We start from the raw sequence: 24,809 nt of genomic DNA, 5'->3' as shown, positions 1-24,809 counted from the left end.
GGTTCGCGTATAGTTGAGATATATTCCCATGAGGGGGAAAGGTAGGATAAACAAAGCAAGAGCTCCCTGGATGATAAAAAAGATAGAGTGTAGGATGAAGCAGAAAAAGGGCGGCACAGTGGCGCAGTGGTTAGCACTGCAGCCTCACAGCTCCAGGGACCCGGGTTCGATTCTGGGTACTGCCTGTGTGGAGTTTGCAAGTTCTCCCTGTGTCTGCGTGGGTTTTCTCCGGGTGCTCCGGTTTCCTCCCACAAGCCAAAAGACTTGCAGGTTGATAGGTAAATTGGCCATTATAAATTGTCACTAGTATAGGTAGGTGGTAGGGAAATATAGGGACAGGTGGGGATGTTTGGTAGGAATATGGGATTAGTGTAGGATTAGTATAAATGGGTGGTTGATGGTCGGCACAGATTCGGTGGGCCGAAGGGCCTGTTTCAGTGCTGTATCTCTAATCTAATCTAAGAGTGCATATGACAGATATCAGGTTGATAATACAAGTTAGAACCAGGTTGAATGTAGAATGTTTGGAGGGGAAGTGATAAAACTAAGAGAAGCAAAGAGAGAGTATGAGAAGAGTATCGCAGCTAACATAAAAGGGAATCCAAAAGTCTTCGACAGGCATATAAATAGCAAAAGGGTGGTAAAAAGAGACATGGGACTGATTAGGGACCAAAAAGCGGATTGAAGCATGGAGGTAGAGGGCGTGGGTGAGGTAATAAATGAGTACTTTGCCAAGGAACAAGATACTAGCCAAGTCATAGTGAAAGAGGAGGTAGTTGAGATACTGGATGGACTAAAAATTGATAAACGAACCACTGGAAAGGCACCTGTATTTAAAGTCGATAAGCCACCAGGACCAGGTGAGATGCATTCACGGTTACTGAGGGCAGTAAGAGTGGAAATTGAGGAAGCACTTGCCATAATCTTCCAATCCTCCTTAGATACAGGGACGGTGGCAGAGGATTGGAGAATTACAAATGTTGCACCCTTGCTCAAGAAAGGATTTAAGAATAAGCCCAGCAACTACAGGCAGTCAGTTTAGCCTCCAATGTGAGTAAGCTTTTAGAAATGATCATCCAGGCAAAATTAATCACTGGGTTAAGGAAAGCCAGCAAGGATTTGTAAAGTAAAATCGTGCTTGACTAACTTGATTGAGTTTTTTGATGAGGTAACAGAGAGGGTTGATGAGGGTAATGTCGTTAATGCGGTGTACATGGACTTCCAAATGGAGTTTGATAAAGAAACACATAACAGGCTTGTCAGCAAAGTCAAAGACCTTGGAATAAAAGGGTGAGTTGCAACATGGATATGATGTTGGCTGAGTGACAAGAAAGAGAGAGCAGTGATGAACGGTTGTTTTCCAGACTGGAGGAAGGTATACACTGGGGTTCCCCAGGGGTTGCTGCGAGGACAACTGCTTTTTGTAAACCATTTTGTTTCAAAACACTGATACATTGTTTTGATTTGTGAATTATAAGAAAACAAATTGATGACTCACTCAAAAGGTTGTTCTGCTTAATGCAGTTAATTTATTCACATACACAATTACAGATTTAAAACTGGCGCAAATTTAAAATGATTACAGAAGATTTAAAATAATTACAGGAAATAATTACAGATTTAACAGGTCGAGAAAGAAGAGAAAAGAAAACAATCATTTTAAAAAACTGCTTTATTACTCTGAGCAAATAAATGCTTCAACAGTATGTAATATTAGAACACTCAGATATGTTACCAATTATTCGTCACATATTCATCTGAAGTGGCCAGCACCTGTTGATTGCAGATTCTCCTTCCAATGCCTGTTGGGTTCCCACCAACTGACTGCAGTAAAAGATCTCTGATGTATTGCGAACTGCGAGTAGGATAGTGATAGGCTTCAAGAGGACATAGATAGACTGTTGTTATGGGTGCACACATGGCAGATGAAAAGAAAAGTGTGAAGTGATGCATTTTGGTGAGGAAGAATGAGGAGAGGAAGAGCAAATAATAGGTATAATTCTAAAGGGAGTGCAGGAGCAGAGGGACCTGGGGGTATAAGTGCACAAATCAGTAAACTTGGCAGGGCAGGTTGAGACAGTATTTAATAAGGCATATGGGATCTGAGGGTTTATAAATACTGGCATAGTGGACAAAAGTTACAGTTAACCTTTATTAAATACTGGTTCGACTTCAATGGGATTATTGTATCTAATTCTGGGCACCAAACCGCAGGAAGGATGTGAAGGCATTAGAGAGTGTGACGACCACTTGGTGTGATGTGAGTGGTTCCCACTGTTCAACTCCCACCTGACCACAGCAAGTGTATTTGTATCAGAGTTTAGCCCCTTGGTGTTTTATTTTTCATGAAAACAGACAGCGACAGATTTTCTTGTAGCATTTAAAAACAGAAAGTGAATTGTTTATTGATCATATGCCATATCCCAAAACTGTCGCAACTGCATCCACTCACGCATTAGACTAGCTATCAGGTTCTGATGAATCTGTGCAGCACCCCTTCCAAGGTCAATATATCCAACTTGAGTTGAGTACCAAAGGCGGTACAGTAAATGGTAAGTGGGGGCTTTAGAGAAACGTAACATAACTTGCACCCCTTTCTTTACCTGCTGCCTTTTGTGTACCTGGGTCACTACAGCAACAACTTGCATTTGTATAGCACCTTGAACAAAGTAAAATGAAACAATGCACTTAACGCGAGTGACTATCAAACAAAATTTGACACCAAGCCATATTGGAGACATTAGCACAGGTAATCAAAAGCATGGTCAAGGAGGTTGATTCTTAATGAGCGTCTTAAAGGAAGAAACAGAGGTAGAGAGGCTTGGGGAGGGAAATCCAGAGCGTAGGGACTAGGCAGCTGAAAACAAGGCTGCCAATGGTGGAACAATGAGGGGTAGAATGTGGATGAGAAATAGGAGAAAGCCAAGGATGGATCTTTCGGGATCATCAGAGGTAATGGTGCAGGAGCGGGGAAAGAAGTCATTGCAATTGATTCTCACCTTATGACTGGATAGATTTGAATGAAACCAGCTGAGTGTAGTCTCAGCCAGCTGGATGTTGGAGGAGAGGCTTAGAAGGAGGATGGTGAGGTCAAATGTGTCAAAGGCAGCAGGCAGGTCAAAAACGATGAGGAGGGATAGTTTACCATGGTCACAGTCACATAGGATATCATTTGCTACGTTGATATGGGATGGTTGAATGCTATGATGGGGTGGAAACCTGATTGGAGGAGTTCAAACATGGAGTTGAGAGAAAGATCAGCACAGATTTGGGAGGCACAACATGTGCAAGGATCTTCGAGAGGAAATGGAGGCTGGAGATGAGAATAGATTGCAAGGTCAGAGGGATCATGTGTGGGTTTTTTCAGGAGAGAGATGATGGCAGCAGATTTGAAGGTCAGGGGACAGGAGCTGAGGACAGGGAACCATTCACAATGTCAGCCAACATCAGGGCCAGGAAAGGAATTTGGGTGCTCAGGAGTTTGATGGAAATAGAGTTGAAGGAGCAGGATGCGGGTCTCATGGACAAGGCAAGCTTGGAGAGGGTCTAAGGGGAGATCGGGGAGGAACTGGAGAAAGGAGTGAGTTGAGGGCTAAGGCAGGGAGAACCTAAGGGGATGTTTGTCTTACAAGTGGAAGGGAGGAAAACAGCAGAGTCAGCTGAACTGATGGCCTCAATCTTAGTGACAAGAGCTTCCCGCATTTGTGGTTGGGGGGTGAGGGTGGAGGAAGAAGGAGACAGAGGTTTAAGAAGGCAGTTTGTAGTGCAGATAGGAAACCAGAAGTTATCTTTCCATTCCAGGATGATCCTATATTAGTGAATAGTTTAGGCAGAGGAAAGCAGGACCCGATAGCACTTCATGTGGTCCAACCAGTTCTGGTTATGAATAGCTAAACCAGTTTTTCGCCATTAACTTTTGAGTCTGCATCTCTTGCAGTTAAGGGAGTGGAGATGATGACTGTACTGGGGGAATGATCAGAGTGAGAGAGTACTGGGGTCAAGGACATCAAAGGTAAACGTGAGTGTGTTATTGACCATATTGGTAGCTATAAAAACGTCATGGTGAATACAGGCCAAAGACTGGACAGTTGAGAGTTTGAAAGTGGCACTGTAGATGACTCAGGAGAGCTTTGTCTGGGCTGGGCACAGAAGAAAATTGGCTTGGGAAGGGGAAGGGGGAATGGGGGCGAGTGGAGATGGATACAAGGAAGTGATCAGGGATGGCCTTATCTATAATTGACATGTTGGGAATAGAGAGGACAGATGAGATAGGAAGGTTGAGAGAGTGGCCATTAACATGGGTGGTGGAAATTATGTGGAGAGAGCAATTAAGAAGAGTAGTGCAGTGAAGTAAGAGGAGAGAGGGCATGAAGAGTTGACGTGGAGTTTGAAATCACCGAGGATGAGAAGTCACTCGGTGCAGAGGCTAAGGGAGGAATGGAAAGAAACTATTTCCGTGAGCACTTTGGTGTGGTAGAGAGAATGGATTTTAAAGGAGAGGTATGAGGGGTAGAACAATATGAGATGCTCAAAAGAGAAGAGAGACAGATCAAGGCGTGATTTGGTGATAAATGCCACACCGTCACCACAGTGGAATAGTCGGGTAAATGGTATAGCCAAATGGAAAGGCTTCATTAAGGAGGATGGTGATAACACACATCAACTAAATTTCTATTAAGGTCATGATGTCGATGCAATAAGCTCATGGATGGCAAGGACTTTGTTCACAAATGAATGGACATTCTAGAGGGAGGTCAGTTCTGGGAGGGATGGGTGGGACAGGAAGGATTTTGGCAAGATTAGCCCCCAGTGGGAATGCTGGGTGGGAATGACAGCGCGAGAGTAGGATGGGCCATCTGGAGTTGCTGCTCGTAAGGAGGAATCAATGAGTGCCTTGTTCGGCTCCTTGGAGGATGCCAGGGGAGGCACAGAGAAAAGCTGTTGGCTTATCTGAGAGTCAGTGCCGCCTGGGAAGGCGATGAGTGCTGAAGGATTGGGATAAGGATTTGCAGGGACAAGTACTCCAAAGGGGAGAAATCAGAGGAGGCATGATGTTAGGAGATACAGGCCTAGGAAGGGTAGAGAAAAACAAAGAAAAAGGGGAAAACAGAATTGAACAGTTGAACAGAACAGAGTCTGCAATGGCAGCCACGAATGGACACGGGAAAGCTCAAGATACAAAGGCCTGGTTACAGAGCAGGATTGGGATAGATGTAACCTGGTGACAAGAGGAAACAAGAGGAGGGAATCCAAAGTTAAAATAAAAACAGAAAATGGTGGAAGTACTCAGCAGTTCTGGCAGCATTTGTGGAGAGAGAAAGAGAGTTAAAATTTTAGGTCAATGCTCTGTTGTGAGAACAACACATAGCAGCATAGTTATTTGTTATAAATGGCTAACCATCAACATTAAACAATTGCCAATTTAAAAATTCACTCTTATGAATGTTAACAATTTTTCCCAGCAAATTAATGGGTGGAGTTTTATGCTCTCACCCACGGTGGGTTTGGAGGCAGGGAGAGCATAAAATCAGATGGGATGGTGGCAGTTTGGGTGGTGGTTGCCGCCAACGTCCCGACTCCGCTGACTTTTAGTCCGGGATGGGAAGGCCTGTGAATGGCCTTCCTGCCCCACTGCCAAACGCGGCCCTTAACTGGGTAATTAACACCGAATTAAGGGTCTCTTCCAGTCGCAGCCCCAATTACCCGTGCAGCGGGCAGACCTGCCGCTTCATGGGAAGCATGGTAGGAAAAACCATGAGGGCTGCTTCCTAGCTCCAGGGGTGGGGAGGGGGGTCCCATGTTGAAAGGCACTTAGTGCCTGAATGAGGGGCACAGCATTGGGAAGGGGTGGGCCCGCCAAGGGCCACCCCCCTACCCTTGCTGTCGATCCCCCACCCTGCGAGACTGCTCCTGCCCCTGACCTACCTGAGGCCTGACTCCAGCATTGTTCCTCAGCTTTCAGGACGGTCACCTTTCGCAGCAGCCACTGTCTCAGTGGTGGCGCTGCAGCTGCCAGCCTCTGATTGGCCAGCAGCTGCAGCTCTCCAAGGGCAGGACTTCCGGCGATGGCGTCCTATATCTTATGGAAGGCCTGCTGCTGTCTACTTAAGTGCCTGATTGGCACTAAATTCAGCGTGCCTTCCGGAAAAGAGGCGACGCAGGGATCTCAACTTCAGTTTCTCCAGATGTCAAGATCCCCACCACCAGAATAAAATTCCCACAATGTGCCCCCTACCCACCATCCCAGCATCTGTCCCACAAACATACCATTTTCCAAATCGAGCAGTATTAGCCATTCTTACCCTAAATCGACCTTTCCCCCCTCATATTAATGTTGGGGAAATAAGTTATTTAATAAGTTTGCCCGAGCACTAAAATGCATTGGTACTTTCCATATAAATGGAACAATTCAGAAACAAATGGTTCATTTTAAATCCATGATGACTCAGAAGAAACACTGCCTGAACCCATGTGTTGCCATGCCAACAGAAAGATCTTTGCAAAAGGTGAATAGCAGATCACATGAGGATTAGAAATGCACAAACAAACATTCATTTAGACTTTGGCCCTACTAGTTGGATTAAATTACTGTGCTTTTGATTTGAGTTGAAATCTCAGTTACTGACAATACAGGTCTTAGTCTCGCACACAATTTGTGCTTCATCAGTAAGTAAAAGCTTACAATTTCATGACAAAGAGTTTCATAATCTACAGATTAAAATTAATCTTTCAAATGCGACGAATCCTTAGGCCAGATGTGCATTTACTTTCTGTACAATATTGCAGACATCCCAACTATAACCTTCCAAAGTTCTCTTGATTCAGGAACCATTCCTTTAGATTGGAAAATTGCATGTCACTCCATATTTAAGACAGGTGAAAGGGAAACTAGGGAATTAAAGATGGATTCGCCTAACAACAGGTCTTGGGAAATTCCTAGAATGTATAATTAAGGAGAGAGTGGCTGTACACCATGTAGAACTTGCTGCTCCCTGGTCATCAGTTGCAAATCCAACACAATCTGCTTCTATTGTATCCCAAATTTGTTTTCACATGAGAGCCACAGGTCTGATTTGTTTAATGCAGTTCTGAGTATAAGCAAAACCGTCTCAGAAATGTCCATGGGGAAGTGTGAAAGTATCCACTTTGGTAGGAAGAATGGAAAGGCAGAATACTTTTTAAAAGGTTGTGAAATGTTGGGATTCACAGGGATTTGAGTATCCTTTTACATAACTCACGGAAAGTTAACAGGCAGGTACAAGAAGAAATTAGGAAGGTAAATCGAATGGCAGCTTTTATTGCAAGGGCGTTGCTTAGAAAAGTAAGGAAGTCTTGTTGAAATTATATGCAATTTTGGAGAGACTACACCTTGAGTAATCTGTACAGTTTTTGTCTCCATACCTAAGGACGCATACACCTGCTTTTGGGGTGGAGGGTGAAACAAAGATTCACTAGATCGGATCCTGGGATGAGAGGGCTGTGCTACGACCTCATTAATGTGAAAAATACTAGATATGAACCCCCAGACCAATTTCAAGAATTACACAAAAAGATTTCACGTTTTAAGACTTTTATTATGACAACTAAACTAAAAGAAATCCTGCATTAACTGAATCGTACTTTGTAAGTAGCTGATACCCCAAATTACAAAGAAAGGTTTTTTCTTTACTTCTTAAAATTCTTGACAACCTCATACCACACTTCTACATAACAAAGTCCTTTTTGATGGCGAAATTCTTTGTGGTTTAAGTTCCAAACTCCTCCCAGTTGCAATGGGTTGGATCTCCGAGACCTTTTCAAAAATCAATGTCCTTTTCGCTCACTTCTCCCAAGTCATTCTGATCTAGACGTCAGTGAATGAGATGCTTCCCGGTGATCCTGTTAGTCCTCTACTTCTCTGCAAGATTCAACTTTTAAAACTGATTCAGCTCTTCGCAGCCTTTTCCGGCTTCTGAAAGCGGGTGTTCCCTCTCTCTCTAGCTGCCACTGCTGGTTGTCTTCGTTTCTTACAGCCTACTGTGAGGCTGCACCTGCTGAGTTCCCTTCATACAGCCTTTCTGCCTTCAGAAAGTCTGTTAAATTTAGCTGGACTCAAAAGTCAATAGCTTATTGTACTGTTCAACTATTCAGAATCCAGAAGTCTGGCTTCACAGAGCCACTTGGGCCTTCCATTGTTCCCAGTTATTAACAGCTGCTGGATAGATTTGCATCTTCCAATTTACTGACTCTTTGTTTTACAACCCAAAAGTCAGGGAGGGTGAAACCCATTGTTCTTCAGGTGTTAGCCCTGTACTCTCTGTTTTTCAAAAGAAAGCCTTTAATTTGTGTTCTCTGTTGTCCTGGTAACCAAGACCTCTGTCTTGTCCTTTCACAGAATGGAGGTGAGGTCACCTGAGCTGCTGGACTCCATTTTGAACTTTTAACAATCACAATTTTTAAAACATAATCATGTTACAACATCCAGCATTCATAACAGCTGTCATTTGAGGAGATGTTGAATTGAATAAGCCTATATTCTCTGGAGCTTAGACGAAATAGGATCAGAAGTAGACCATTCAGCCCCTCAAGCCTGCTCTGCCATTCAATAAGATTACAGCTGATCTGGTTGTCACCTCAACTCCACTTTCCTGCTTGTTCCCCATAACCCTCGACTCCCTTGTACATCTAAAATTTGGCTAATTTAGACCTCTCAACCAGGAACCGTGCTACCGAGGCCTTTCCTACCACCAGCTCTTCCACCCCTTCTCTTCATCCGACCCTCATCCCCCAGGCCCAAGCCTGCCTCTTCAGGTCTGGCCTGACCTCACTCCTCCACAGGCGGGATCCCGAAGCTTCTTGGCTGTTTACAGAGCCGAACCAGGATGGTGCGGGTATTTCGGGTGAAGCTGCCTCGGCCAGGCCAAGTCAGGCTCCACCATTGAAAGACCTTCTCTTCAAAAGTTACAAAGTTCTTAGAAGGCTTGACAGGATAGATGCTGAGAGCCATCCCTTGGCTAAAGAGTCTAGAATTCGGGTCATAGTACCAGGATAAGGGCGCAGCCATTTAGAACTCAGATGAGGGTTAATTTCTTCATAGAAGATTGTCAATATTTCGAATCGTCTATGCCAGAGAGCTGTGAAAGCTCAGTCATTGATACATTCAAGACTGGGAATCAAGGGATATGGTGATAGGGCAGGAAAGTGCAATTAATGTAGAAGATCAGCCATGGTCTTATTAAATGGTGGAGCAGGTTTGAGGGTCCCTACAGCCTTCACCTGCTGCTATTTCTTGTGTTATGTTTTCCAATATATATTTCTGTTCAATTCTCCAACAAGATCTGGATGTCATTTCCTCTCAACATGGATTGTCCTGGATGGAAAAACAGATTAAATGTTGCATATGCTCTTAGTATCATCATCACTATATCTTGTACAATAACCCAGGGGCTAATATACTGGTTGTATCTGTTGAGGGAAGTCACTGGGTGAATATAAGAATTCGAATGGAAGAACTGAGACTTCATGGGCACAGCATGACTGTGCTTTAGTTTTCAACATCCTGGTACGTCAAAGATGTAGTATAAGGATGTAAAGGGCCACATGAAAGTCCAGGAAAGAGAACAATGAAGAGGTTCCACGAGTATAGGAAATTCTGTACCATAATGGATGACTTATTCGTTTACAACGACAGAACTGTTATTCCTAATTCAATGAGATCCGATATCTTAGATGGATTACATCAAGGCCATATGGGTATAACCAAGCACAGAGCAAGGGCACAGTCTTCGGTATAGTGGCCTGGGATATCTGAGGATATTGAGACCATGATCAACAACAGTCAGACATGCGTGATACAGAGGCCAAAACAGCATGAACCGCTGTTGACTATCCAATTTCCAACTACACCTTGGCAAAGGCGAGGCATAGATTTATTCATAGGAACTTGGGAGCAGGAGTAGGCCACTCAGCCCTTCAAGCCCGCCCCACCATTCAATACGATCATGGCTGATCATCCATGTCAATGACTTTTTCCCAGACTATCCTCATATCCTTTTATATCATTGATTTTTAGAAATCTGTCAATCTCTGCTTGAAACATAATCAATGACTGAGCTTCCACAGCCCTCTGGGGTAGAGAATTCAAAGATTCACAACCCTCTGAGTAAAGAAATTTCTCCTCATCTCTGTCCTAAGTGGCTTCCACCTTATTTTTAAATTGTGTCCCCTGGTTCTAGACTCCCCAACCAGGGGAAACATCTTATCTGCATCTACCTTGTCTATTCATTTAAGTATTTTGTAGGTTTCAATTTGATCACCTCTCATTCGTCACAAGTCCAGAGAATACAGGCCCAGTTTCCCCAATCTCTCCTCATCGATAGTCCTGCCATCCTGGGAACAAGTCTGGTGAACCTTGGTTGCACTTCCTCTATGGCAACAATATCCTTCCTAAGGTAAGGGGACTAAAACTGCACACAGAACTCCAGGTGCAGTCTAACCAAGGTTCTATACAATTAAAGCAAGACTTCACTACTCCTGTACTTAAATCCTCTTGCAATGAAGGCCAACATACCATGTCCACTGATTCCCCTTTATCAATTCTGTTAGTAATATCTCCAAAAATCTCCAACATGTTCGTCAAACATGATTTCCTACTCATAAATCCATGTTGACTATGCCCAATCAGTTCACTATTATCCAAGTGTCCATTTAACACATCCTTTAGAATAGATTCTAGCATTTGCCCAATGACTGATGTAAGCCTAACATGTCTGTAATTCCCTGTTTTCTCTCTCCCTCCCTTCTTAAATAGTGGGGTTACATTTGCTACCTTCCAATCTGCAAGAACCGTTCCAGAATCTATAGAATTTTGGAAGATGATCACCAATGCATCCACTATCTCCATAGCTACCTCTTTCAACACTCTGGGATGTAGAATATCAGGTCCTGGGGCCTTATCAACCTTCAGCCCATTAATTTTTCCAATACAACCTTCTTACTAATACTAATTTCCTTGGATTACTCATTCTCCCTAACCCCTTGGATCTCTGGGAGATTTCTTGTATCTTCCTCAGTGAAGACAGACACAAAGTAATCATTTAGCTTCTCTGTGTCAGGCAAACCCCCACTGCCATAGAGTCATAGAGCACAGAAACAGGCCCTTCGGCCCATCATGTCTGTGCTGACCATCAAGAAACTAACTATTCTAATCCCATTTTCCAGCACTTGGCCTGTAGCCTTGTATGCTATGGCGTTTCAAGTGCTCATCTAAATACTTCTTAAATGTTGTGAGGGTTCCTGCCTCTACCACATCTTCAGGCAGTGCGTTCCAGATTCCAACCACCCTCTGAGTGAAAAAATGTTTCCTCAAGTCCCCTCAAAACCTCCTGCCCCTTACCTTAAATCTATGCCCCCTGGTTATTGACCCCTCCACTAAGGGAAAAAATTTCTTCCTATCTAACCTATCAATGCCCCTCAAAATTTTGTATGCCTCAATCATGTCCCCCCTCAGCCTTCTCTGCTCGAAGGAAAACCCTAGCTTATCCAGTCTCTCTTCATAGCTGAAATGCTCCAGCCCAGGCAACATCCTGGTGAATCTCTTCTGCACCCTTTCCAGTGCAATCAAATCCTTCCTATAGTGTGATGCCCAGAACTGTACACAGTACTCCAGCTGTGACCTAACTAACGTTTTATACAGGTCCATCATAACCTCCCTGCTCTTATATTCTATGCCTCAGCTAAAAAAGGCATATCCCATATGCCTTCCTAACCACCTTATCTACCTGTGCTGCTGCCTTCGGTGATCTATGGACCAGTACACCAAGATCCGTCTGACCCTCTGTACTTGCTATGGTCCTACCATCCATTGTATATTCCCTTGCCTTGTTAGCCCTCTCAAAATGCAACACCTCACACTTCTCAGGATTAAATTCCATTTGCCACAGCTCCGCCCATCTTACCAGCCTATCTATATCATCCTCTAATCTAAGGCTTGCCTCCACACTACTTATGACACCACCAATTTTCGTGTCATCTGTGAACTTACTGATCATACCTCCTATATTCACATCTAAATCATTAATGTACACTACAAACAGCAAGGTTCCCAGCACTGAAACCTGTGGTACACCATTGGTTGCAGACTTCCACGCGCAAAAACAACCCTTGACCATCACCCTCTGCTTCCTGCCACTAAGCCAACTTTGGATCCAATTTGCCAAATTGCCTTGGATCCCATGGGCTCTTACCTTCTTAACCAATCCCTCATGCAGGACCTTATCAAAGGTCTTACTGAAGTCTATGTAGACTACATCAACTGCTTTTCCCTCATCTACACATCTAGTCACCGCCTCAAAAAATTCAATCAAGTTAATTAGACACGATTTCCCCCTGACAAAGCCACGCTGACTATCCCTGATTCTCCTCAAAGTGGAGATTAATCCTGTCCCTCAGAATTTTTTCCAATAGTTTCCCAACCACTGATGTTAGACTCACCAGCCTGTAATTACCTGGTTTATCCCTTCTTCCCTTCTTGAATAATGATACCACATTCACTGTCCTCCCATCTTCTGGTACCTCTCCTGTGGCCAGAGTGGATTTGAAAATTTGTGTCAGAGCCCCTGCTATCTCCTCCCTTGCCTCACATACAGCCTGAGATGCATCTCATCTGGGCCTGGGGATTTATCCACTTTTAAGCCCGCTAAAACAGCTAATACTTCCTCCCTTTCAATGCTAATATATTCAAGTATATCACAATCACCCTCCCTGATCTCTACACCTACCTCGTCCTTCTCCATAGTGAACACAAAAGAAAAGTAATCATTTAAAACCTCACCTATGTCCTCCAGGGACATCCAGGGTACCCTGGACTTGTGGGTGCTACCCTTCACATTAACGGGTACATGTAGGCTCTGAACTCTCACTAATTTTTCTTTGAATGATTCCCACTGGTCTGATGTAGACATTCCTACAAATAGCTGCTCCCAGTCCACTTTGGCCAGATCCTGTTTTATCAAATTGAAATCGGCCTTCCTCCAATTCAGTACCTTTATTTCTGATCCATCTTTGTCCTTTTCCATAACTACCTTAAATCTTACAGAGTTATGATCGTTATCCCTGAAATGCTCCCCCACTGACACTTCTACCACTTGTCAGGCTTCATTCCCTAGGATTAGGTCCAGTACTGCCTCTTCTCTTGTTGGACTTTCTACGTACTGGCTCAAAAAGCTTTCCTGTATACATTTTAAGAATTCCACCCCCTTTAAGCCTTTAGCACTAAGACTATCCCAGTTGATATTGGGGAAGTTGAAATCCCCTACTATTATTACCCTATTATTTTTACACCTGTCTTGAGATTTGCCTATATATCTGCTCCTCTAACACTAATTGATTGTTTGGAAGCCTGTAGTACACTCCCAGCCAAGTGATTGCCCCCTTTTTGTTCTTAAGTTCTACCCATATGGCCTCATTTGAGGAATCTAAGATACTTACTGCAGTAATTGAGTCCTTGATCAACACTGCAATGCCACCTCCTCTTTTACCCACTCTCCTGTCTCGCCTGAAGATTCTATACCAAGACTGAAGCACACATTATTTCGCCACATCAACAAAAACTTAACATTGCAAGCCCTGACTGGAAGTACATTTGCATAGTACCAGACAATGTTGAAACAATGGGGACCCAGCAGTTGCTTCTTCAATACATAGACGTGGTCAGATCAGTTTTAGTCACATGGCTGCCATATAGAATTTGAACTTCCAACAAAGGATTTTGAAGAGACTGTTCCATATATGGAGCTAGTCACATGACTAGCTTGCTGGGTAACCTGGGAGTTTTTTTGAATTTGAACTCCCAACTAAGGGATTGGAAGACAAAGCCGTGTGCTCATGGAGTAAAGATATCTCCTGGAACTGAAGCAAGAATTACAGCCTCTCCTGTCTGCCTGCCTCCATCTTTTCCCATGGAAATGAATCTTGTGAAGACACATAAACTTAGAGAGAGGAAAAAATGTCCTACGTGAACAAGGTTTATAAAGTTCACTGGGCCTGAATGAAACGCAAGACCATATCTTCAATCAATGACTACAGCGAGCCCGAGAAACAGTAACAAGATATTGCCTCAAACTGTTCTACTTATCTTTTCTTCTGCTCTTTTCTGTCCCTATTTGCATTTGTGTATTGCATGTGCATGCTAGCATGGGCGCATCGTATATCCGTAGACATTAACTGTATTAGAGTTTAAGTTTAAGGTTTAGTAAATTTCATCTTTCTTCTTTAAATCAAAGAAAGCCTGTTTGTGCTCAATTCTTTGCCTTATAATTGGAAAGTTGTGAACAAGGATTCACAAAGGGCGAGCTCAAAACACAGTGTGTTTAACATTAAACCCTGTTACAACAAGACCAGCTAAAGACAGCAAAATACCCCTAGATACATTGCTCACCTGTTGTAACATCTGCCATTTCTCTATTCCCCATTATAAATTCTCCTGACTCTGCCTGTAATAGACCCACATTTGTCTCAACCAAACGTTTCCTTTTTACGTACCTATCGAAGCTTTTACAGTCCATTTTTATGTTTTTTGCTAGCTTACATTCATATTCTATACTCCCTTTCTTTATCAGTTTGTTCGTCCTCCTTTACAGTATTCTAAAATCCTCCCAATCCTCAGGTTTACTATCATATCTGTCAACTTTATAGGCCTTTTCTTTTAATCTTATACAATCCTTAACTTCCTTTGTTAGCCATGGTTGACTGCCTCTCCTTTTGGGGTTTTTGTGCCTTGACGGAATGTATAGTTGCTGTAAACTATGTAATATTTCTTTAAAGACTATCCATTGCCTATGTACTGTCACACCTTTTAATGTATTTTCCCAATCCACCTCAGCCAATTTGCCCCTCATACCTTCATATTCTCCTTTGCTCAAATTTAACACCCTAGTTTCAGATTAAACTACCTCACTTTCAAACATAATGTAAAATTCTATCATATTATGGTCACTCATCCCTAAAGGCTCTTTTACAACAAGATTATTAATCAGCCCTTCCTCTTTACATAATCCTAGATCTAAAATAGCCTGGGCTCTAGTCGGTTCCTAACATACTGCTCTAGAAAACCATCCCTAACACATTTGAGAAACTCATCCTACACAGCATTAGTGCTCGTTAGGTTTACCTAATCTATGTGCAGATTGAAGTCACCCATGATTACTGTATTACTCATTCTACATGCTTCTCTAATCTCCTGATTAATACCATGCCCCACACTACTACTACTGTTTGGTGGCCGATAAACAACTCCTACCAATGTTTGCTGCCACACTGTTTCATGTTTGGTGGCAAGTCATATATCATCATTTTCGACTATTTTTCCAAGTGGTTAGAAGTCCAATGATAACAACCAAGGTAGTTAGCAGAATCCTTATGGACATCTTTGCGACACATGGGATTCCGGATGAAATACTATCAGACAACCGACCACAGGTGGCGAACGAATGTTTTACCCATTTGCATGAAGATGGGCTTTCAGCATCTTACGAGTTCACTGAGGTATTCAAAGTTCAACGGACAGGCAGAACGAAATGTGAGAACCATAAAATCTCCACTCAAGAAAAATGAAGATCTTCCTATCTCACTCCCAGTTTATCATTCAATGCCATTGCTGTGCAGATTATCATCAGCAGAATTACTAATGGGAAGGAAGTTGAGAATACAGCTTCCAGTATTGCCTCAACAATTAATGCCTAGATTGAAGAGTCAAGACTATGAGAAAGTTTGAGGAAGAGAAAACTCTTACAGGAGGAAACAAACCAGGAATTACAATAGGAGATTTCGAGTGAGAAACTTATCCGAATTAAACAATGGTCAAAAAGTTTGGATACATGGCCTGGAACGGGAAGGTACAGTAATCCATAATCATGAGGACTATGTTATACGAACGAATGAAGGGAACATACAAAGGAATCGGAGGAATATCATTCCTATTCCGCAAAAGCAACAGCCAATAATCCATCTGCAAGAGCCAGATGAAGATGAACCATCCCAAACCAAATAAAATACTACAACCCGTAGAAATGAAAAACCAATTCAGCAAGCCAGACTTCCTACGAAGACTACTGATACTGATCGTCCCAGACAGATTACAACTAGCTTGGGGAGAGTTGGCAAACCTCCGATGAGACGGAATTTGTAAAGTCAGGGGGGTAGAGAGAGTAGTAGAGAAGTCATAAATGTATACATGTTTACAATCTACCTGACAGTGGCTATTCACCTCGTGAAAGATTAGCTGTCCTTTGGTGTGAGTATTAAGTACCGCCTAGATGGAAAACCTCAGTTGCCTCTGTGCCAAAACTAAACTGACCACCATAGACAAACATGATCTACAGTTTGCGATGACTACAGTGTTGTTGCCCACTCTGCATCAAATTTGAAAGCCATTCTCGATCTCTTCAATTCTGCATACAATAGACTAGGCTTGTCCTTGAATGTTGCCAAACCAAAACTCATATCAACCCACACCTGGTCAGCCAAATATTTCACCTCCCATATAAGTTGAAGGAGACATTTTGGAATATGTTGAGCACTTTCACAAAACTTGGCAGCCACCTCTCTCAAAAGGCCACCATTGACGAGGAGATCCAACACTGGATCACCTGCACAGCCTTCTACAAACTACGGCAGCAAGTGTTTGACAACAAAGAACTCCGTAAGTCAACAAAATTCCTAGTGTGTAGAGCAGTTGTTGTTACCACACTCCTGTACTGCAGAGAGACCTGGACTGTGCATCAGTGGGACATGAGTGCTAGAGAAACTTCATCAGCAATGCCCCTGCCGCATCCTCCGGATTCAATGGGAGGACCATCGAGCATATACTAGTGTCCTTCTTGAAGCCAGCTCCATAAGCAGTCAGGTAAAACTCCTGCAAAACCAACTTTGTTGGACTGGACACTGTGTCTGGATGGCTGAAAACTGTCTCCCCTTCTCAAATCTCAAATAGCCGGTGTTCCAGGGGAGGACAAAGAAAACACGTCTAAGATAATGTCATCTTCGAATCGAGGGACAGCTGCCGATAATGCTATATGTTTGGAAAAATGTTAGATAAACTCAGGGGGGGGATGTGGTATAAAGATGTAAAGGGTGAATACTGAAGACAGTGAGAGAGACCCCTCTCACTGTACGAGCGATGATATAACATTCACATGAGATAGGTTTGAGAAGAAGGTATAGCAGCATGACGAATGCTAGCTTCAGTGGCTTATGGAGCGTGTATAAAGTAACTGTAAATAATAAAAAGTTGTTAGTTAACCTTAACAGAGTCTAAGACATTCTCTAGAACGCCCTACAATGCTACTAATACAAACCAAACAACGCAACAAAAAGAGAGGCCTGGACTATATGAATCCATTGTGGTTCAACTGCAAGGAAACCTTAGGAAAACTACAAGTGAAGACATTATGCTAAGCTTGGTAAAAAAAAGTCATTGGATGTTTTACAGAATGGTTCAACACCATAGGGCCTTGTTAATTTCCAGTATGAATGTTTTTTATGCATACCTGTCATATTTATGTTCAAGTGCTTAGCCTTATGGCTTTTGAAAAATAAAGTTTGTTAAGCCAACTTGAAAATGCACGCTTTGACTTAGGTCCAATGCTTGCTTATTATTTAAAAGTCCCTTTGGTGTAAATTGTTCATTGGATCACCAGTGGAGAAACTCATTTTCTCTCTGCCCCATCTTCTTCTTGGCATTTCTTCACGGACAAAGATTTTGGAAAGGTTGTAGTCATCAGTTGCGGGCCCGCTGGTGACTAGTCAGGCCTATCTGTGATCGGCAGATTTTCCCACAGTGGGTACAAGTGAAGGTGTAATCGCTGCTAGGAGCAAATGTATCTAACCTTCTCCTCCTTTTCTCTTTCATGCCGGCTCTTCGCTCAGTCTCAAAGGTGTCTGTAGCCCTCCTGATGTAGCATCTCCAGGCATCACGATCTATGGCCTGTGCTTCCCACTGGCGATGGTCAATGTGGCACACAGAGAGGGACGTCTTCAGAGAGTCCTTGAAACATTTGCATGGGGTCCCTCTGTTCCTTTTGCCCACGATCAGCTCTACATATAACATGATCTTGGGCAGGCGACTTGTCGTCCATCTGGGCAATGTGAGCCGCCCAATGCTTTGCAGGAGAATGGTCTCGATGTTGCTAATGTTGGCTGTTTCCAGCACTTCAATATTTGTGACGCTAGCAGATCTGAAGACGCTGTGGAGGCACCTGCCCCATCACCACTGTCCTATATCCCAATGCCTGCCTCACGATTGACAGAGACATTGAGTTTTCTCCATAGAATGAAAAATGTCATCCTAAAACTTTTTCAACAATCCATTACAGAATTTCTAACTCACCCCATTTACAATTAACTCTGCCATCGATATCTGGGTCCAGACACAGACATCAAGACTATTCTTCTTAGGGCAGATGTGTGGCTGATGAGAGTAGATTTTATATTTGAATTCCCGAGGCCCACCATGCCAAATATTGTGTATATTGGAGGCTTCCAGTGTAAACCATCCAAACCTCTAGCAGCAGAGTTTGAAGAGTTTATCCAAATGACAAGGGAACATGGAATTATTATGATGTCATTGGGGACCATTGTCAGCTCTTTGCCAATACATATTACAATGAAAATAGCAGAGGCCTTTGCTCAAGTACCTCAGAAAGTTACTTGGAAACATGATGGAACGATCCCTCCCAACATTGGAAATAATACACTACTGGCAAAATGGATCCCTCAGAGTGACCTGCTGGGGTACCCCAAGACACGAGCCTTCATTGCCCATGGTGGCACCAATGGAGTTTATGAAGCCATCTATCATGGGGTGCCAGTTGTTGGCATACCTGTGCTTTTTGACCAGTTTGACCATTTACTTAGACTTGAAATCTGAGGTGCAGCGAAAGTGGTAGATATTGCAACCATGCAGTCAACAGATCTATTGCAGGCACTTAACAAGGTCAGAAACAACACATCTTATCAGGATAACATGCAGAAACTCTCTGCTCTCCACAGGGACCAACCAGAGTCTCCAATGGAGAGAGCCATTTTCTGGATTGAGTATGTTGCACGACACAAAGATGCAGCACATTTACGCTCAGAATTCGTTCACAGTTGAATGGACATTCTGAACGGAGATGCGGAAAGGGGCACTAATAGTTGATCCACTGGCAGAGTCCGCATGGTAGCTCTGTGAGGGAAGAACGGGACAAGAAAGGAGTTTAACAAGATTAGCCCTAAGCAGGTGCGCTGGGCAGGACAGTTTGTGAGAGAGTAGGCTGGGGCAGTTGTGGTTGCTACATGTAAGGAGGCAGCAACATGTGCCTTATAGGGCCCTTTGGAGGATGCCAAAAGATCTAAGAGTCCTAAGAGTCAGTTCAGACTGGGACAATGGCAATAGAGTGAGTAGCTTAAGGTACACTGAATGGTTTGGCTAGGAATTTGGTATATTGGGCGTGATACTCCTGAGAGGACAAATGAAACAGGAAAGACAATGAGGAATTGAGAGGAGACAATACAAAGAAACTAAAATCAAAATCAAAGTTACTATGGTGGCATTAGTTTGACATGGATATGGGGTGGAGTCAGCTTGGAGCTTTGATAAACTGATGACCAGGTTGAGAGACAGGTGTGAAAGGTGAGTGAGTCCAGAAACTATTTGAAAGGTAAAATATCAGAGGGCACACTCTCGGAAGTATTTCCATTGGAATGAAAAGCCGTGAGGTGTTACCGAATCAATTAAGGGGCAGAAAAATAGCAACAAATTTAGAGGTCACTGTAACATCAGAAGTGTTGAAGAAATGGGTTTCAACTCAGGAGAGTGAAATTCTGGCCAAGAACCAAACTGTAACAAAATAAAATTGAAAACCCAGTCGAAATAATTGGACTGTGATAATCTCATCAGGTAACAGCAGCGGTGGGGGATGGGCTGTAAACTAGACAAAGTTACGTTAAAAGTTAATCAACTAAATAGATCAGTCACAGCAACTGAGTCTTATAGTGTAGTCTAGTGGTGTAGCAAAAGCTTGATGGCTGATAAGTCCACGGGAATTTAGAAGTTAAATGTGAGCAAAAATCTAGTTCTCATTGATGAATGCAAAGAGCAGCCATGTTCGGGGGATGGGCAGTGGCCCAAGGTAACTTGAAACTTGCAGCTTGAGCTTGTAGTTAGGGTAGGGGAACTTAAACAGTGAACGAGAGAGATTGGGGAAGAAAGGGCAAAGGATAGAGTTGCACAGCAACAGAGATTCCTCGGGAGCTGCCAACCAAGCCATCTTGAAACCGAGCTTTTATTGATTTCTGTACTTGGACCTTTAAATTCCTGATCCTCCACAGTTCCTAGCTTCTCCTCACCATTTAGAAACTACACTGATATATCTTTCTTAGGTCCAAAATGGAAACCCCACATTTCCCTGCACATGAACTCCATCTGCTACAGGTGCATTCACTTTATCAATATCCCATTATAACTACCTGTTCCCATCTGCACTGTATCCCGAGCTAGGTGTTGTGAGCATTACCTGCCAATCGTGTAAAAATCAAGTCAGTAAACACACATGTATACAGAAACATTTCAGAATATATTCATCAGGTATAGGCACTGACATGTTGCACCAAGGACATTTGACAAAATTATTGACTCAGCCATGGATATGGGGGCATATAATCTGTGTATAAAGTGTATAGCCAATCTAATGCCATCAAAACACAATCGATTTAAAATACATTTTTCCTATAAAGTAGTTAAGGATACAAACATCATTGGAGAGCAGCACAATTGTATTAGCTAGCTAGGAAGCAAAATAGTATGCAATGCCAGTGTGAATTACTTTTGTTGACAGAACAGAGCTAGCTACACCATGTCACAGGGTGGTAGATTGGCCTTATCGGATCACCCCTGTGGATTCACACTGTGTCAGGAGTGCAAATTCATCCAAAAAACCATGAAACTCAAGGAGAGGATTGTTATTGTGGTTAATGAGATGAGGCAGTAGAAAACAAAAGGAACCCGCCGGAAAACCCCGAATCTGTCCGAAGTTCAGAAAGCATTGTTTCCGCTCTCAGCACCCGTCAGCTATGACTACAGAAAGGAATGTTAACGGGCATTAGATAAAGATCTGAGCTTAAAATTCCAATTCAGCTGTAAAACTGATGGCTCTGATTTTTCTTTTAAACCGGTCTGCTTGGAAAGAAGAAGCCAATGAGAAATTTCTCAATCCTGAAATTACCAGTTACGGACCTCAAAAGTTTTTACCACTGACATTGGGGTCCATGTACAGGACACATTGCTGACCCCTGATATTAATAATGTCTTCAAATGTTGCATCATAATATTTTTCAAACTATTGGAAAATGCACTACACAGTGTCAAAAATCAAACCTTCTCAGGACTGGACCTATTTCCAGATCCCACCCAGGAAATAAAATTAGCACCAGCAGAACTCACTTCTTCCATTAAAAATGTTGAAATTCACCATTAGATAAAATACACTTTTGTCTATAATACAATAGATGAAATATTGGCAAGAGGTGCAACCAAAGCCATGTTGATCTCACAAATCAGGGTGGGCATGGGTTTCTGTCGGGGGTACTTGGGATTAGACCTCCATCTGTCCCAAACACGACTGCTAACATCTTATATGGCAGGGAGGGAATCCCATTACTGGGATATATTTGGGCTTGAACTCCTTTCTTGATCCTGTGGCTAGGTTGCACCCTGAATATGAGCACTCAGGACAATTAAGATGGAGACCATCTGGGATTCCAAGTCTGATCTTGGCCTGAATTCTCCACCAACCCAAACAAAAATTTGCTTGTATTTCCATAAAATCAGCCCTTAATAAATTAACCTACTGAGCAGGGGCCATCAGCTATTGCACCAGCTGACCCTTGATTTTCACTGTTTGGCTGATGTTTCAAAGGAATACAGCTCCATTGCCATTGGCAACCTAAGTGTCAGGCAAACCCCCCACCTGCCAAGACTGAGGCACACATTATTTTGCCACATGAACAGAAACTTAACATTGCAAGTCCTGTCTGGAAGGACATATGCATAGTACCAGACAATGTTGAAACAATGGGGACCCAGCAGTTGCTTCTCCAATGCACAGAAGTGGTCAAACCAGTTTTAGTCACAAGACTAGCTGGCTGGCATTTTTGAATTTGAACTTCCAACAAAGGATTTGAACTCAGAATGCCGTGTGCTCATGGACTGAGAGCATAAGAACGAGGAGCAGGAGTAGGCCATTTGGCCCCTCAAGCCTGTCCCAGCATTCAATAAGATCATGGCTGCTCTGCCCCAGACCTCAACTCCTCTTTCGTGCCAGCTCCTCATAGCCCTCAACTCCCCAATATTTCAAAGACCTATCTACCTCCTCTTCAAATACTTTCAGTGATCATGCCTCCACAACTCTCTGGGGTAGAGAATTCCAGACAATCACTACCCTCTGAGAGAAGAAATTCCTTCGCATCTCAGTTTTAAATGAGTGTAACTATGTCCCCTAGTTCGAGATTCCCCCACTAGTGGAAACATCTTCTCAACATCTACCCTGTCAGACCCCCTCAGAATCTTGTATGTTTCAATAAGATCACCCCTCATTCTTCTAAACTTTAATGAATAAAAGCCTAATCTATTTACCCGTTCTTGATAAGTCAACCCCTTCATCCCAGGAATCAGCCTAGTGAATCTCTTTTGAACTGCCTCCAATGCCCGTATATCTTTTCTTAAATATGGGAACCAAAACTGTACACAGTACTCCAGGTGTGGCCTCACCAACACCCTGTACAGTTGTAACAAGACTTCCCTATTTTTAAACTCCAACTCCCTAGCAATAAAGGCCAAAATTCCATTTGCCTTCTTAAATACTTGCTGCACCTGCATGCTAACTTTTTGGGTTTCATGTACAAGAACAGCCAGATCCCTCTGTGCTGCACTTTTTTCAAGTCTCTCTCCATTTATATAACAGTCTGCCTTTTGATTCGTCCTACAGAAAGAAAGACGTGCAGGAGCTGTGGACAACCACATGAATTCATACACAGAAGGAAATGTCCCGTATATGGATCAATCTGCAGAGCAAAAGAAGAAGGTGGCAGATGAGTCAGCAGAGACAGAGCAACAGGGCAAATGAGTAGGAAAGGAAACCAACACATCCACACCTGGAAGATGACGATGAGTTTGCGAACACAATTAACAGGAACCATACAACTGTATGAAATGTCTGGATGCTACTGTTCCCAGAGAAAAGAAATTCACACAACCATTCAGATCAGGAAAAGGGTGAGAAATAAGCAAATGATAAATCTGAAGGGGAAGGTTGATACCAAAGCACAGAGTAACATCATACAGCTCAGAATATAGAGAGATACAGCACTGAAACAGGCCCTTCGGCCCACCGAGTCTTTGCTGACCAACAACCACCCCTTTATTCTAATCCTACATTAATCCCATATTCCCTACCACATCCCCACCATTCTCCTACCACCTACCTACACTAGGGGCAATTTACAATGGCCAATTTACCTATCAACCTGCAAGTCTTTGGCTGTGGGAGGAAACCAGAGCACCTGGTGGAAACCCACACGGTCACAGGGAGAACTTGCAAACTCCGCACAGGCAGTACCCAGAACTGAACCCGGGTCGCTGGAGCTGTGAGGCTGCAGTGCTAATCATTGCACCTCCCCTATACTAGAAGACCTTCCCTTAAAATTTGAAAGAAAATAGTTATCCAAGGAAAGGTGCTCTAAAACTGAAGAATGTCATGCTAAAGGCATTAGGGGGAACTAAGCTAGGAACAATCCAAATCAGAGGGACACACAAAGGAAAAGATGTTAACTGCCTGCTCTTTTTCACTGAAACAGATGCCCCAGCTATCCTGGGGTTGAGCAGTTGCGAAGAGCTGAAGATTATCTCACTAAACCATGAGATGACGGAGGCGACATTGAGGGTTGAAGATCATTCACCCATTGAAAAGCGCCCTCCAATCAGAAGCAAAGAAGATCTAGGTATGAAGATTCATCGCCTGGTGAACATAACACCACCGAAACTGAATCAAATTAGAGATGAGACCAGAAAAGACGAGGAGCTACAGATGCTCTCTCAGCAAGTGATCCAGAGATGGCCCGATAAGATATAGCAAACATAACCGGCAATACAGCAGTCCTAGTCTATCAGAGAGGACGGCCGGAATTTTATGCCAGGCCAGTGAGCCGGATGATGATGGGGCGGGGTGATATAAAATTGAGCAGGAGGCTCTGGGAGGCCTTCCTGACCTGCTCCCGCCTCCACCCCACTTTGCGTGGGCTAGGGGGGTGGGGCAAGAAACAGGCTGCCCGCCCCAGGCCAATCAAGGCCCTTCAGTGACCACTTAATGGCCACTTAAGGGCCTTCGCCTGCCTCCACTGGGATTTTACACATGGCAAGTGGGTGTCCGGGAGACGTGAAAGGCCGCCCAGTGAAAGCTGGCAGCCTCTCAGCGCCCCAGGGGTGGACCCTGACAAACAGGCACAGGGCTGCCCCCGCTTCCCCAACCAACCCCAGGACCCGAGATGCACCCCCCCTTCCTCCCACATGACCACCCTTGCCTCTCTGGGGCACGACCGACCACCCCGGTGAGGCAATCCTAACCTACCTGTAGTCCTGGCTCCATGTCCTTGGCTGGGCTGCAGTCCCAGCAGCGGCCACCGCTCCCAGTGGTGCTGCTGGGACTAAGTGCTGCTGGCCGAATGATTGGCCGGCAGCTTAATGAGGCGGTACTTCCTCCCTCATGCGGGTGGAATTCCCGCCTCGGAACAATTAAAGC

The 24,809-nt window shown here is 43.6% G+C and overlaps 1 pseudogene; it reads left to right on the top strand.

Annotated features, from left to right (window-relative positions):
* The first annotated feature begins 1,213 nt into the window (after positions 1-1,213).
* LOC137352623 (UDP-glucuronosyltransferase 2C1-like) lies at positions 1,214-24,143 on the top strand (annotated as a pseudogene).
* The last annotated feature ends 666 nt before the right edge of the window (positions 24,144-24,809 follow it).

The sequence above is a fragment of the Heterodontus francisci genome, chromosome 38 (assembly GCF_036365525.1).
Source record: "Heterodontus francisci isolate sHetFra1 chromosome 38, sHetFra1.hap1, whole genome shotgun sequence".
Taxonomy (NCBI): Eukaryota; Metazoa; Chordata; class Chondrichthyes; order Heterodontiformes; family Heterodontidae; genus Heterodontus; species Heterodontus francisci.
This window is presented reverse-complemented; position numbering and strand designations above follow the sequence as displayed.